Source organism: Phaseolus vulgaris, chromosome 8 (assembly GCF_051622355.1).
Source record: "Phaseolus vulgaris cultivar YP4 chromosome 8, ASM5162235v1, whole genome shotgun sequence".
Taxonomy (NCBI): Eukaryota; Viridiplantae; Streptophyta; class Magnoliopsida; order Fabales; family Fabaceae; genus Phaseolus; species Phaseolus vulgaris.
The window spans coordinates 2,045,709-2,062,044 of NC_143505.1; the positions used below are offsets into that span (position 1 = coordinate 2,045,709).

General features: G+C 22.7%; 2 long non-coding RNA genes across 3 annotated transcripts; both read right to left on the reverse strand.

The window, feature by feature from the left end:
- Positions 1-7,767: 7,767 nt before the first annotated feature.
- LOC137826600 (uncharacterized) lies at positions 7,768-8,364 on the reverse strand. Its single transcript, XR_011083541.2, has 2 exons — positions 8,243-8,364; positions 7,768-8,060 (listed from the first exon to the last, which is right to left on the reverse strand). It is a non-coding gene; the product is annotated as an uncharacterized LOC137826600 (long non-coding RNA).
- Positions 8,365-10,747: 2,383 nt separating this feature from the next.
- Positions 10,748-15,687, reverse strand: LOC137826886 (uncharacterized). Of its 2 annotated transcripts, none has more exons than XR_016515213.1 (2): positions 15,639-15,687; positions 10,748-11,042 (listed from the first exon to the last, which is right to left on the reverse strand). It is a non-coding gene; the product is annotated as an uncharacterized LOC137826886 (long non-coding RNA). The 2 variants fall into 2 exon arrangements; XR_011083609.2 differs by lacking the exon at positions 15,639-15,687 and adding an exon at positions 11,332-11,538.
- Positions 15,688-16,336: the final 649 nt, after the last annotated feature.

Consider the following 16,336-nt stretch of genomic DNA (forward strand, 5'->3'; position numbering starts at 1 on the left):
GGTTGGCCGTACAACCTTTCGGTCGGTCGAGACTTTCAGTTGACCTTTCGGCCTAGACAGTACACCTATATTTTTCTTTTTGCACCCTTACATTCTTTGAAATACTTGATGATTTTGGGTGATTCTGGAATAGGAGTTTTGTAAGCAAGGGTGTTTCTGGAATAGGGGTTTTGTAAGGAAACTGTGTTTCTAGAATAAGAAAGCTGGAAGGTAAAAAACTATTCTGGAAATTTTTTTTTTTTAATTTTTAGAATGATAAATCATAGTAATCTGGAAGTCATTTTTAAAAGGGGTAAACTGGTCTTTTTGATGGGGTGCGAAAATGATGGGGTGCAGGGAGAAACACCCTAATTTCAGGTGCTTTTGTTTCTGGGTTTCTTAACAAAAGAAAAGAGGCTCAAGGCCCAAATAGAGCCATGGGCTCCCAAGTGTAGCTTTCTTTCTACACTGTAGGAATATCTCCCTGCACCCCCCACAAATACAAAATGATCAAATTTCCGTTCAACAAATTTTTGAACATGGTTGACCCACAAATTTTGGAATGAATATTTGGGTTGAGGTTAGAATTTATTCTACAATGTTGGCATAAAATCTCTTCTTTTGGTCATTTTTTTTCTGGAGGTATTGTTTTAGTACAGTTCTTTGAAGTAGAAAAAAAACTGAAATGAAGGCCATATTATAGTATACCAATTTTGTCTTGTCTTTTCTTTTTCCTCTTCTACAACAATGGGAATGATGCACTGAGCAAAACCATTGGTTATTTTGGCAGCAACAAGTTATTATTTTCAACACTTTTGAAATAAAATTTCTCGACAATTTTGTAAGCCACACAAAGTTGACGTATCCAAATTTCAATCTGTTTGGAAAGTTTCTGAAAAATTAAACCGAAAAGTATCGATTTGAAACTCTTCAACTATGCAAAGTCATAATAAGATGTAGTTTCAGTTCGATATAAAATGCACTAAGAATTATAAGACGCTTGAAACGTTTTAATTGATCACAACAATATTACGCATGAACAAAAATATAAAGAAAAGCAATTTTCTTCTTTTGAAAATGTATAATTATTAATAAGAATAAACCACCGACGACTTTTATTATCTTATCTAACGATGGTAAGATACGACAACACAATTCTCTGTTTCCCCATTATGAAATAAATGACACATCTCAAACATAAAATAATGTCCCATGTCGGTGTAGAACATTGGCACAGATACTTCCAAGTACAGTAGTAGATTTTTAGTATTTTTCTCCCTCAATAGAAAATTTGGTCAACACACTCGTTTAACTCATATCATAGTAATCATCACTATGTTGAAACTCTTGAGTTGTAACTGTAAGGGTTAGGATTTGTTCTCAAACAGATTGAAATCAAAATAACTATTGTCTTCTTCTCGGTATCTTTTTTAACTTTGTGAATTCTAAACTTGGATAGTACCTGTAAAAACATTTTGATGTTCAGGTGAGATCTCCAGTATTTAATACTCGGTGTTATTAATACTGAAGATCACATACCTTATTCTTAAAATCTGTGCATAATTATACGATTATGATGAGTTCTTTATTATTGGGTTGAATTAAAACTTTTGACCATAATTAAGAATGTATTACCTAATGTTTATTAACTGATTAGTCTTGTTAATTATCTGTTTAGACATAATGAATTCAGTTGTTTCAGTCAACCCTAATTGAATGTTGGACTTTCAATTGTCTTACGGATCCTATCGATACAAGATTCAATTTATTTAATATGGATTTAGAGTCTATTATGGCCACATGATTTGTGATTCTCAATTTTAACCATTAGTTCCTTTAGCTAGATAAGATACACCTCAATCATGAGTTATAATTATGTGATTTGATCTCTAATTTTTTGATGGGAATCAGTTTTCTAGAAGAGTAGTCTTTGGTTAGCACTTAAAGTCAGGGCCACAAAATAAATGTTGGCCTCATGTAACTCCAAAAGGAACAGAACATATTCCAGTTTTAACTCTGAAACCAAAAATCCAATCACCATTTCTTCTTTACCTCTTTTGTTCCATTTACTGAGATATCTTGTCATCACACTAAGCTCACAAACATTTAAATATGTTTATGTGGACTTGGAATATGTGAGTGCTGGGTGGCCCTCCAACAAATTTCTTAACCTCATCACTTCATAAGTCTTAAGGACAAGGACCCCTCCATCAACCACTCCCACTCACTTATTTTATTCCAATTAACCCCACAAAACCCTTTTGCTTTTTCTCACCTTAATCCACCAACTAAGTCACCATTCATTCCATCTCCATTTTCCACATAAACTCATTCATAGCACACCAAATCCATTATGTTAGTCAACAAATTTGCCCTGTTAGAGTACAATGGATCACATAGTTAAAGTTCTTAACTAGCTCATTCCATTACAAAAAACACTAACCACATTATGTGGTTGTCCATTGTTTTGCAATGCCAAAGCATAATCATTAGAGTTCTTAACTTGCTGACCTACACTGAATTATGATTATTTAGAGACTTCATCTCACAATAATTTTAGATATTTTTCTCCTTTTTATTATTAATTGTTTTTATCCTATATACTAAACCTTAATGTTTTGTTTTGATTAAGGAATTGAAATGAATTTGAGATGATTTGAAGGGAAAGTGTAAAGAAAGTTAGAGTGTTTGGATTAAGGTAAATAGAATGGAAAGTGTAGAAATTTTTTTTGAAAGTTGGTAAGTGATTAGATGAATGTGATTGAAATTATATTTTTTTTAATTGATAAAAATGTAAGTTTACAAATTTACCCTTATGTTTAAAAATTATTAAAAATTAATTTGATTTATTTATTTATAAATTATAATTATTTTTAATTAAAATATTATTTAGATATTTATAATTATAAATATTTGATAAAAGTTTATTTTTATATTAAACAACATTATTATTTTTATCTTTACTTTTTGTAATTAATATAATTATTATATAAATTTATTTCTTTATTATTAAAAAATATATTTATTTTTATTATTATTGATATTTATAATTTATTATATATATAATATGATTAATTATGTTATTTTATAATATTTTTTTATAATTTTAATTATATTTTTTATATTTAAATTGTAATTCTATTCTAAATAAAAATAATAATTTAAGTTTAAAATAAAAAAAATAAGAAAATTAATTTTAACTAATTAATTAGTTAAATATATATTTATTTAATTAATTACAACTTTCTTTGCAATTCTTCGAAAAAGTTTTGAATGAAAAAAAAATGGATTTCTATGTTTTTTTAACTTTATTCCATTGGTTTCACGGTTTCTTTTGAATATTTGTTTTATGGGAATATGTAAGGTTATAATATTGAATTTTAGAAATAATTTTTGAATAAAAAATATTAGGTATTATCTTTTATTTATTTGTATATTTATTTTTTATTAAGTTATATCATAATATTGATGTAATTGAAAAGTGTGTTCGATATAATATTAGTAATAGTTAAGTTGTTAACTATTTATTATCTTGATTGTTATGGAAAGAATTTTGTTAATAATAATAATAATAATAATAATAATAATAATAATAATAATAATAATAATAATAATAATAATAATAATAATAATAATAATAATAATAATAATAATAGTAGTAGTAGTAGTTTATATGAGTTATAAGATATATAAGAAAATTATATAGGAATATAGTAAATCATGAATTCTATTATTTTAAATTAGGTGCATATAATTCCATATAATATCGTATAATAATCGCATATAATTTGATAATTATTATTTTTTTAATAATGCAGATTGTTCATCACAATATAATTACGTGCAATGTGATAATTATTATTTTCTTAATAATACAGATGTTCACAACATTTTTTTCAGTCTTTACCACCATCACGAAGGAATTTATACCAAATTAGATTCAAATACTTGTTTGTACTGCACATATCCTACTTGAACGGTATATCTTCCGCAATGGCATTTGAAAAATTTGAAATTTTAGGAGAGTAGTAAGAAAAGAATTTTTTTTTATAACTTTTTGGTCCTGTATTATAAGCTATATAATATATAGATTTACTAATCATGAAATTCTAACATTATTTAATTAATTGAATATAATTATGTATAAATAATAACGTATAATTTGATAATTATTATTTTTTTAATAATGCAAATTTTTCACCACTGTATCTACGAAGGAATTCTACAAATTATGCCGATAGACTTCTTGATACGTGCACATATTCTGCTTGAACTCTACCCTATAGGATCTTTCGCAATCGCATTTTAAAAAATTTGGAGTTTTTGCAGAAGAAAAGTAATTTTTTTAGAATTTTCTTGTTCTGTGTTATAAACTAATTAGTAGGTAGGATCTTCATGAGATTTTATTATTATTAAATTGACAATAATTATTATAATTTAATAATTTTTTTTTTTTAATAATGCAGATTGTTCATCACAATTTTTCACCATCTTTACAACCATCACGAATGAAAAAATTCATGCTTATTGATTTTTTGATACGTGTACATATCGTCTTGAACTCTACTCAATACGATCTTACGCAATCGCATTTGAAAAGATTTGGAGTTTTGCACATAGAATTTAAAATTTTTTGGTTTGTATTATAAGTTAATTACGTAGAATCCCCTAATAATGAGATTTTATCATTATTAAATTAATTACATATAATTATGTAACGTATAATAATTACATAAAATAATTGCATATAATTTAATAATTATTAGTTGTTTAATAAGATAAAATTTGAAAATCTCATAAAATATAAGATCTTTCAACGAAGTTAAATAAAAATATAAATTTATGTGTTATTTAGTTGAGTGTCTCTCTATTTTATATAAAAAAAAATATATGGAATATATATATATATATATATATGAATTGAAATGATTCTAAACTTACCATATGAATTTATTAATCATATTAAAAATAACTTCCAAATTATTAAAATGTTATTTTCTTATTATTTATATATTTATATTTCATTAACTCATGTCTTATTGAAATGAAATAATCTAGATTTAATTACCTTATTCGTTCCGATATTGGGATCAATATTCAATTTAGTACCATGGTTTTTAAAAAAATTAATTTGGTCCCTATGTTTTTCAAAATGTATCCAAATCGGTCATTTCTGTTAAGTCCTACCAAACAGGGTTTGGTGTTGCTTACGTGGCAGAGAGAGTGTTTATGTGAAAGAAAGAGAGTGTTTATCAGATGGAGAGGTAAGATTGAGAGTTATTATTATTATATTATTTTTATTATTATTATTAGTATTAGTATTATTATTGTTATTATTATTAATATTACTATTTTTCTTCTTCTTCTTATTATTACTGTTATTATTATTATTATTCTTATTATTATTATTCTTATTATTATTATTTATTATTATTATTATTATTATTTTATTATTATATTTATTATTATTATTACTATTATTATTATTATTTATTATTATTATTATTATTATTATTATTGTTATTATATATTAGTAATAATAATAATAATAAAAATAATATAATAATAATAACAACAGTAATAATAATAATAATATGAAGAAAAAAATAATAGTAATAATATTAATAATAATAACAATAATATTAATACTAATAATAATAAAATGATAATAATAATTCTCAATCTTACCTCTCTCTCCATATAAACACTCTTAAGCAAGAGAACTTAACTGAAAGGACAAATTTGAATACATTTTGAAAACCATATGAACCAAATTGATTTTTTTTAAAAACATAGTACTAAATGGAATATTGACTCAAAATGTAACGACGAATATGGTAATTAAATCTTTACTTTATTGCTTATTAATTATCATTATTTTATAGTGTTGCTTATTAAGTCATCATTTATGATTCATAATTTTTTGTTTATTGATTATAATTTATTTTACCGCTTATTCATTTGTTACCATTTATTTCTGTCATTAAGTTTTTTTAATTAAAATTGATTGAAGTTACTAAATTAAAGTATTATAATTTTTTCTTCTTCTTATCTTATCTCACATGCATAATAAACACTTATATCAAATGTTACATATTAGTCATAAACCTAAAAAGATCAAATACATGTTAATTAACACTTATATCAAATGTTACATATTAATCCTAAACCAAAAAATCAAATACATACTTAATCAAAAAGTAAATTTTAAATGTGGAAAATACACATTATTCTGAAATTTCAAATATAGAAAATACATAAATTTAGAAACACTGAAAAAATCATTAAATTAAAATTAATTTAAAAAAAAAAAATTAATTATTATATAGACTAAATTAAATACTATTTTTAAAACAACACAAATTATTGGTATATAAAGTATTTTATATTATTAATAAAAAATTATAAATTAATTTTTAAATTTGTATCTATTTAGTTATGAAAGTTTTAACTTTGAAACCTTTACAACTAATCAGATACTAATTTAAAAATTAATTTATAACTTTTTTTAATAATAAAAAGTACTTTAAATATCGATAATTTTAGTTTCTAAAATAATATCTAATTTAATTATTACAACAAATAATTAATTTAAGAAAATAAATTCTAAGACAAGTGTTAAAATTACTTGTATTTATCAAATTGATTTTTTTAAAAAATCACGGTACTAAATTGAATATTGACCCAAAATATAACGACGAATAAGATAATTAAATTTTTACTTTATTACTTGTTGCTTATTAATTATCATTATTTCATATAGTGTGTTGCTTATTAAGTTATCATTTATGATTTATAATTTGTTATTTATTGATTATAATTTATTTTACCGCTTATTCATTTGTTACCATTTATTGCTGTCATTAAGTTTTTTTAATTAAAATTGATTGAAGTTAGTAAATTAAAGTATTATAATTTTTTCTTCTTCTTATCTTAAATCACATGCATAATAAACACTTATATCAAAGGTTACATATTAATACTAAACCAAAATGATCAAATACATACCTAATCAAAAAGTAAATTTTAAATGTGGGAAATACACATTATTATGAAATTTCAAATATAGAAAATACATAAATTTAGAAACATTAAAATAATCATTAAATTAAAATTTATTTTTTAAAAAAAATAATTATTTATTATATTGACTAAATTAAATATTATTTTAAAAACAAAAAAAAAATTATTGGTATATAAAAATATTTTATATTATTAATAAAAAATTATAAATTAATTTTTAAATTTGTATTTAATTAGTTATGAAAGTTTTTAACTTTAAAACCTTGACAACTAATCAGATCCTAATTAAGAAATTAATTTATAAATTTTTTAATAATAAAAAATACTTTAAACATTGATAATTTTAATTTTTAAAATAATATATAATTTAATTATTATAACAAATAATTAATTTAAGAAAATAAATTCTAAAACAAGTGTTAAAAATAACTTAATAAAGTATAAAAAAAATGAAGACGTTAAGTGGAAAGAAAAGTATGGAAAAACTGTAAAATTGGATATAAACATTTTTTTTTATAGTGGGAGACAAGTGAGATTAATTGCATTGATTACTCCTACATATAAGTTTCACATTTTTCTAGTTTAGTTAGACGTTATATAAGTTTCACATTTTTCTAGTTTAATTAGACGTTACGTTAGATGATTTTTCTTTGCTTTTTGATTATGGTCAAATCTTGGAACCTTGGTTGTTGGTTATTCCACTCAAACACCAAACATCAAATTAATCTGTTAAACAACATTGAAATAACAAATAAAAAAGCAACATGAAGATGAAACAAAGATATTATTATAGCTATAAGAATGACGGTCTTATAATCCAAATGTATTACATAAGATTGGTCCACACTTATTATTTTATGGAAAATTGTCTCACTTGGAACAAACAACTTGACAAGTGCATTTGCGTTTATTAGTAGGACGAGTCTTACAAGTGCAATTCGTAGGCGTAGAATTTGCTCCTAATCTATCAAGAAATTCTTGAAGGCAGCTTTTTCCTGAAGTTCCCGTTGGACATCTTCCATCCAACACCATATCTTTAGTGCAAACTCTCATATTCCCTATTCATCCCAAAATCACAAACACATCAAAAATCTCAAATAACAATAACATTCAAATAATGACAATATTCTGATAGGTGTGTGTCAGTGTCGAAATGTCAAGTTGCATACATGAAAGCTTTTATATAAAAAAAAATATTATGATAAAACACAATTCACAAATCATGATAATATTTATATACCGTAAGTTTGGCTGAAGAGAGAAAACAAAGCAAACACAATCAGAACAATGCTCTGTAACTTCGTCATGATTTTCTTTGCTTCTGTTTTTTTTTAAAATGATTATCCAAATGACTTTCAAGTGATTGAACAATGTTGCATCTGAATGCCTTATATAGATGTATAGTGAAGTGAAAGTGTTGAGGTGCTTCTTGGGGAGGCTTAACCTATTCATTACAATCATAGCAATCTAAATAATTGGTAGTTAAAACATTGGTAACTAATTATATATCCATTTAAAAACTATTTAATACTAATAGAAATTAATTTAAAAACCAAAAATTATTTTAGTATCTAAAATAGTCTTTAATTTAGTCACTATAACAACTATTTATTTTTTGTCTCTAAAATTAGTTTATATTTATTGATTTTCTTGCGGTGTTTGTTATGTAAAAAAAATAAAATTTGTAAGGATATATTCTAATAATTTTTTTATTACAAGTATTCAAAAGGTTTAAAGTTTGAACTAGAAAAAAAATCAATTTTGTATTATGGTACAACGAAAACCATATTTAATTCTTATTCTAAAGAGTTAAAAAATATTTTAATGATGACTTAAAATATATTTTAATGCATTTATTTTTAAAATGTAAAGTCTTTCTAATAACATTATTTAAAAAATAGTATAGTTATTGAGAAACAACTTGAAAATGGAATAATTATGAAACCTAAAGAAAATTGTAAACACATCAGATAGCATGTGAAACTTTACATGATTTACTTTACTACTACTTGTTGTTTATTAATTATCATTAGTTAGTTCATAGTGTGTTGGTTATTAACTCATCATTTATGATTTATAGTTTGTTGTTTATCTATATCTATATACCTTTATATATAAAGAAAATTCACCTATTTAATTGCTATCAATTCTTTTTTATTTTTTATTTATTTTAATATAATATTTTATTTTATTTTATCATGTGCATTGCATCATTTTTTTTTTTAAACATTGGGTATACGTGGAGTACGATTTTGAATTGAAAAAGAGGTGGAAAAATGATTTCTTTGGATATTTCAATCATTTCCTATTTTTAAACTAATATATTGTCATTTCATAAAAACAGTTATCAATTTTAAATTTTAAATTCTAGATGAGAAGTAGTTTGTCAAATGTGGAAAGAAACAATTTATTTGGTTTAATTGACATCTTTTATTTATTTTTTAATATTAAACGTAATTATATATAAATGATAAAAAAAAAATACGGATACATTATTTTGGTTCAATTGACATCTTTTTATTTAATTTTTAATATTAAACATAACTATATATATATAAATGATAAAAATAAAAAAACAGATGCGCTATCGCGCCTGTGTTTCCACTAGTCTATATATAATTTATACTTATATATATAACGGAATTCCTTTTTAACTGTTTTTAAGTAAATACAATTTTTTTTCCTTATATTAATATTTTATTTTATTATTTTATTTTGGTTATTCGGTCATTTTATAATTAATAGAGTAGTTATCAGTTATTTTAGATTTAAATAAAATAATTATAAAAAATAATTGATAGAATAGTTACAGAATAATTTTTTTGAATTTAAATAAAATAATTAAAAAGTAGTTTTAAGAAAAAATTTAAACTTAAATAAAATAATTAAAAAAGTAGTTAATAAGTAATTATCAAACAATTTTTTTAATTTAAATAAAATAATTATAGAGAAGTTGAGAGAAAAAACAGTTTTTTACGATATTATTTTTATAATCACTTTTTTTATAGAGTAATATAATCAATTTTTTTTATAGAGGCAACCAGATCAATTGGCAGATTTAAAAATTAACTGATTTTACCTAAATAATAGTACACTAGCGCTTTTCTAACTAAATGGGTAATGATATTTTGACACCTTGTTCCACTTAATACTCACAATAAAATATTAATATTTATAATTAAAAAATTAAAAAATACCCTTAATGAAAATATAGACAAAATACAAAATGTTAAAATAATTTTTAAAATTAAAAAAATTAAAAATAATTGAAATATTAATATTTAGTGAAGTGTAAAGTGGAGCAATGAGTAATGGGTGTTAAATAATCATTTTCCTTTACAATTCATAATTTTACTATTTTTATTTTATTTTATTTTATTTTAATAGCTGCTATTCTTACTCCATATTATAAGAAAATAAATTCTAAAACAAGTGTTAAAAATAACTTAATATTGAAGTATAAAAAATGAGGACGTTAAGTGGAAAGAAAAGTATGGAAAAACTGCAAAACTGGATATAAACATTTTTTTTATAGTGAGAGACAAGTGAGATTAATTGCATTGATTACTCCTACATATAAGTTTCACATTTTTCTAGTTTAGTTAGACGTTAACGTAAGATGTTTTCTCTTTGCTTTTTGATTATGGTCAAATCTCGAAACCTTGGTTGTTGGTTATTCCAGTCAAACACCAAACATCAAATTAATCTGTTAAACAACATTGAAATAACAAATAAAAAAACAAAATGAAGATGAAACAAAGATATTATTATAGCTATAAGAATGGTTTTCTTAAAATTTCCAAATGTGTTACATAAAATTGGTCCACATTTATTATTTTATGGAAAGTTGTCTCACTGGGAACAAACAACTTGACAAGTACATTTGCGTTTATTACTACCAGCATTGTTACAACTGCAACTCATAGGCATAGCACTTGCTCCTAATCTTGCAAGGAATTCTCGAAAGCAGCTCATTCCTGAAGTCCCTAATGGACATTGTCCATCAAACACCATATCTTTAGGGCAAAATTTGATTTCCCCTGTTCATCACAACATCACAAACACATCAAAATCTGAAATAGCAATAATATTCTCATAAAATAAAACTCACAAATCATGGTAATACTTATTTTTAATTTTTTTTATCAACAATAAAAAATAAATAAATATGAACCACTTCAAGGGTGGTTCACCCCTTGTACAGACACCACCCACATAATTTTTATCTAAACCAAAGGGTCAAGACACTAAAACCTAAACCTTAAACTCTAAACCTTAAACCCTAAACACCAATAAGAAAATGAGAAGAGAAGAGACTGAGTTTATTACCATAAATTTGGCTAAAGAGAGCAAACAAAGCTAACACAATAAGGACACTGCTCTGAAACTTCGTCATAATGATTTTCTTTGTTTCAATTTTTTTGGAAGTGATTCAACAGTGTTGGATCCAAATGGCTTTGAAGTGATTGAAAAGTGTTGCAACCAAACGATCCTTATATAGACCTATAATGAAGTGAAACTCTCTAGATGTTTCTTGGAAATGCTTAACTTCTTCATTACAATAAAAGCAATTTTTGAAAATGCTTAACTTCTTTATTATAATAAAAGCAATCTAACAGTTACTTTTGAAATCATATAATGCAAGTTTCATTGAACAGATAATTTCTCATACAACTCATCAATTTTAATTTTACAGCTAAGTTAATTAGGTTAATAATGATATATAAAATTCTAAATAACGGTTAAAACTGATATTGATTTGTTTTATTCCCTGTCTCATAATAAGAGTAATTTTAATTTTTTTTTAAAAAAATCAATTTGATTTATGTTCTCATTTTTCAGAAAAATGTCTAGTTTTTTCTTTATAATTTTTGTGTTTAAATTAGTTTTCTTTATCTCAGGTTAAATAATGCATTTATTTTTTAAAATGTAACGTGTTTCTAATAACATTATTTTAAAAAAAATATAGTTATTGTGAAACAACTTGAAAATGCAATAACTATGAAACGGATAAAGAAAATTGTAAACACATCAGATAGCATGTGAAACGTTGCATGGTTTACTTTATTACTTTTGTTTATTAATTATTATTAGTTCATATTTATTAACTCATCATTTATGATTTATAGTTTGTTGTTTATTGATTATAATTTATTTTACCACTTATTTATTTGTTACCATTAGGCTTTCATTTAGTTTTTTTTAATTAAAATTGTTTGATGTTCGTAAATTAAAGTATTATATTTTTTATTCTTCTTATCTTATCTCACATACATAATAAACACTTATATCAAATGTTACATATTAATCATAAACCTAAAAAATCAAATACATGTTAATCAACACTTATTTCAAATGTTACATATTAATCATAAATCTAAAAAATCAAATACATGTTAATCAAACACTTATATCAAATGTTACATATTAATCATAAACCTAAAAAATCAAATACATGTTAATCAACACTTATATCAAATGTTACATATTAATCATAAACCGAAAAGATCAAACACATACTTAAATCATAAACTAAAATTTAAAAGTAAATTTTAAATGTGGGAAATACGTATTATTCTGAATTTTCAAATATAGAAAATACATAAATTTAAAAACACTAAAAAATAATTAAATTAAAACTAATTTAAAAAAATTATTATATTAAATAAATTAAATACTATTTTAAAGACAATACAATGATTAATAATATATAAAGTAATTTATATTGTTGACAAAAAATTTAAATTAATTTTTAAATTTATATCTAATTAGTTATTAAGTTTTAATTATTTTCTTGAAATCTTGGTAATATCAATTTATAAATTTTTATTAATAATAAGAATTACTTTAAACATCAATAACTTTTAGTTTATAAGATAATATGTAAGTTAATTATTATAACAACTTTTTTTTTCTCAAAATAATTTTTATTTAATAATTTTCTTTAATGAAACTAAATTAAAGATTAAATTAAAACCCAAAATTACACATACTCCTAAAATAATAAAATGTTATATCTAATAAGAAGGTGACCCTAATTGAAGTAGATTTTCCTCATCTTATCATTCTATCATTGGTGAGTGAAACTTGTAAAACAATTGCTCATTCACCTCTTCAATTATTAAAAGTCATTGTCAAAGTTATGCTCAAAATTGCTAGATGAATACTACAATAAATCCAAGAAAATCATGAAATAGAAACTAATTTTTAGAGACTAAAATAATTAGTTGCAATAGTAACTAAATTAAAAACCATTTTAAAAATTAAACAAAAATTTGGTTTCTAAATTAGTTTATATTATTGTTAAATAGGTTATAAATTGGTATCTAGCAACCAATGTTTTTGTTACCAAATTTAAAAAATAAATAATTGATAATTAAAACTTTGGTTGCTGATTAGATACAATTTATAAACTATTTAATAATAACTGAAATTAATTTAGAAACCAAATTTCTTTTTAGTTTCTAAAATGTTTTCTAATTTAGTTAGTATTGCAACTAATTATTTTAGTCTTTATAAAAATTGGTTTATATTTCAGGTTTACTATTAGAATTAATCATTATAATTTAAACTTTAGTCTATTCATTCTAATTTTTAATTTTACTCATATTATTCTAATAATTATTTTGACTAGTGTCATTCAACTATTTTAATATTTACTAGATCAATAACTAATATATTAATATTTTATTTACAAAATTAATAAGTTAATATTTATTCGTTAAATAGTTCATAGATCAATGTAATATTATTTTTTTTGTCATATGAAATGATTTGGTACTAATATTTTTATGCGTATGTCTATGTGGATTTCATAACAGAATGACATGAGTTCTGTAAATATCTGAATTTGAATCAATGTTTAAGTCTTTTAGAAGTAGAGTTAAGTATCTATCAGCAGATGTTAATAAATTTCATATATGAGTAATATGGTATGGGATATATATTTAATATATTTGGAATTAATGAAATGTGATGATATATATAATTTTATTGAATGATTCAAGTTTGAAGTTTTATCAAAAGTTCTTAAAAACATTTGCTTACCCTATTTTTATGTTGATGTTGTTATTATTTTTTTAAAATTCTGTGATAATTTTATGTTACAAATCAAAAAATGATGTTGGATATAATGCTTCAAAGTGAAAAGGATAAATTTTTTTATATTTTATTTAATGATGTATATATATTTGAAAATCATAATATTTTATAATACAATAATATAATCATATAAAATTTATTTATATATTAAAAGTTATGACATAATAATAATTTGATACATCATATATATATATAGTAATTTGATAGCGTGAGAATATTATTTGATAGAATTTTTTTGTTTCGTTAACCGATGTAAAAATGTATACGGAATTTTTTGTTCCGCAATTAACTAATAACTTTAAAAATTTAACAGTGAATATTTGTCTAACATATAACAAATATTACTGATTAAATATTAGTTACAAATATTTTGTATAATATATAACAAATATTATTTATAGATACTATCGATAGATATATTATTTTTTTTTCTTCAACATTTTGCGTGAAATTTATTAATGTCCTTATCAATAAATAGTTTGTCCATAATATATTCAAACATTATTGACAGAGTCTTTCGTTGATATTATTACATAAAATTCGTTTGTAAATTTCTATCTCTAATTTCACTAAAATTTCTGTCGATAATTTTTAATTTTTTTTATAGCTGCATCAGTACTAAAAACACATTTTACTTTTTCTGATAAGAGCTGTTATTATTACTCTGGATCATAAGAAAAAAAATTCTAAAACAAGGGTTAAAAATAACTTAATGCTTTAAAAAAAATGAGAACATTAGGTGGAAAGAAACCAGGAAAACAATCAAGTTGAAAATATTCATCATAAAATATTTTTATTGGTATAATAGATTTTCATCTAATTTATTATTAATAGATATAAATTATCTATTTATCATTTTTGTTAATATATAAATTTTGATCTATTCTTTTTATATTATTTTTTTAATAATATTAATTTATGTGATAGTAAATTATTGTTATTATTTTGAGATGTCACTCAGAACATTTTATATAAAAAAATAAGATGTTTCTTTGATTTTTGATTATCTTGAAACCTTTGTTATTGGTTATTCCCGTCAAACACCCCAAATCAAATTAATCTGTTAAAGAATATCGAAATAAAAAATAAGAAATAAAAGAAAGTAAGGTAAGAAATTGAAGATGGTATTAGATATAAAAATTGTGAATGTGTGTTACACTTATTATTATTTTGAGGAAAATTGTCTCACACACCACAAACAATATCACAAGTGCATTTGCGTTTGTGACTGGGAAGATCTTGACACCTGCAGCGCGTAGGCATGGCACTTGCTTCAAATCGATCAAGGAATTCTTCTAAGCAGGTAAATCTTGAAGTCCCCAATGGACATTTTCCATCAAACACCATATCTTTAGAACAATATTTCAACTCTTCTCCTGTTCATCCCAACATCACAACACATCAAAATCTCAAATAATAACAAAATCACGATTCATATCACCTGATATGTCAATTTGTATAATAATACTTAACATAAAAACTTTAAGAGAAACAATATTGTGATGAAACAAAACTCGCAAATCATCATAATATACCGTAAGTTTGGCTGAAGAGAGCAAAGAGAGCCAACACAATAAGAACACTGTTTTGTAACTTCGTCATTATTTTCTTTATTTCTTCTTATTTTGCACTGATTCAATACTCTTTACAACCAAATGATCCTTATATAGATGTATGATGAAGTGAAACTCTCTTAGATGATCCTTGAAAATGTTTAACTTCTTCATTACAATTAGAGCAATCAAACGGTTATTTTGAAAATTATATCATGTAACGTTTCATTTACCAAATAATCTCTCATACAACTCAGGAATTCTAATTTTATTGGTAAGTTAATTAAAGATTATTCTAGAGTTCAAATAGTTTAATGAAGACTTCAAATATTTACTGATTAACATTATTCCCAGGATTCAAGAAATTTAACTATTGATTATGAAATGAAATTTTTTAAATATTACTTTTTATTCAAATAAATTGGTTTATTCCATGTGTCCAATCTCATAATAAAATTAATTTTAATCTTTTGAAAAATTCAATTTGATTTATGTTCTCATTTTTCAGTAAAGCATCTACTTTTTTTTTCTTTATAGTTTTTGTGTTTAAATTATTTTTCTTTATCTCAGGTAAAATAATGCATTTATTTTTTAAAATGTAACGTGTTTCTAAGATTTTAAAAAAAATAGAATACTTATTGTGAAAATAACTTGAAAATGCAATAATTATGAAACGGATA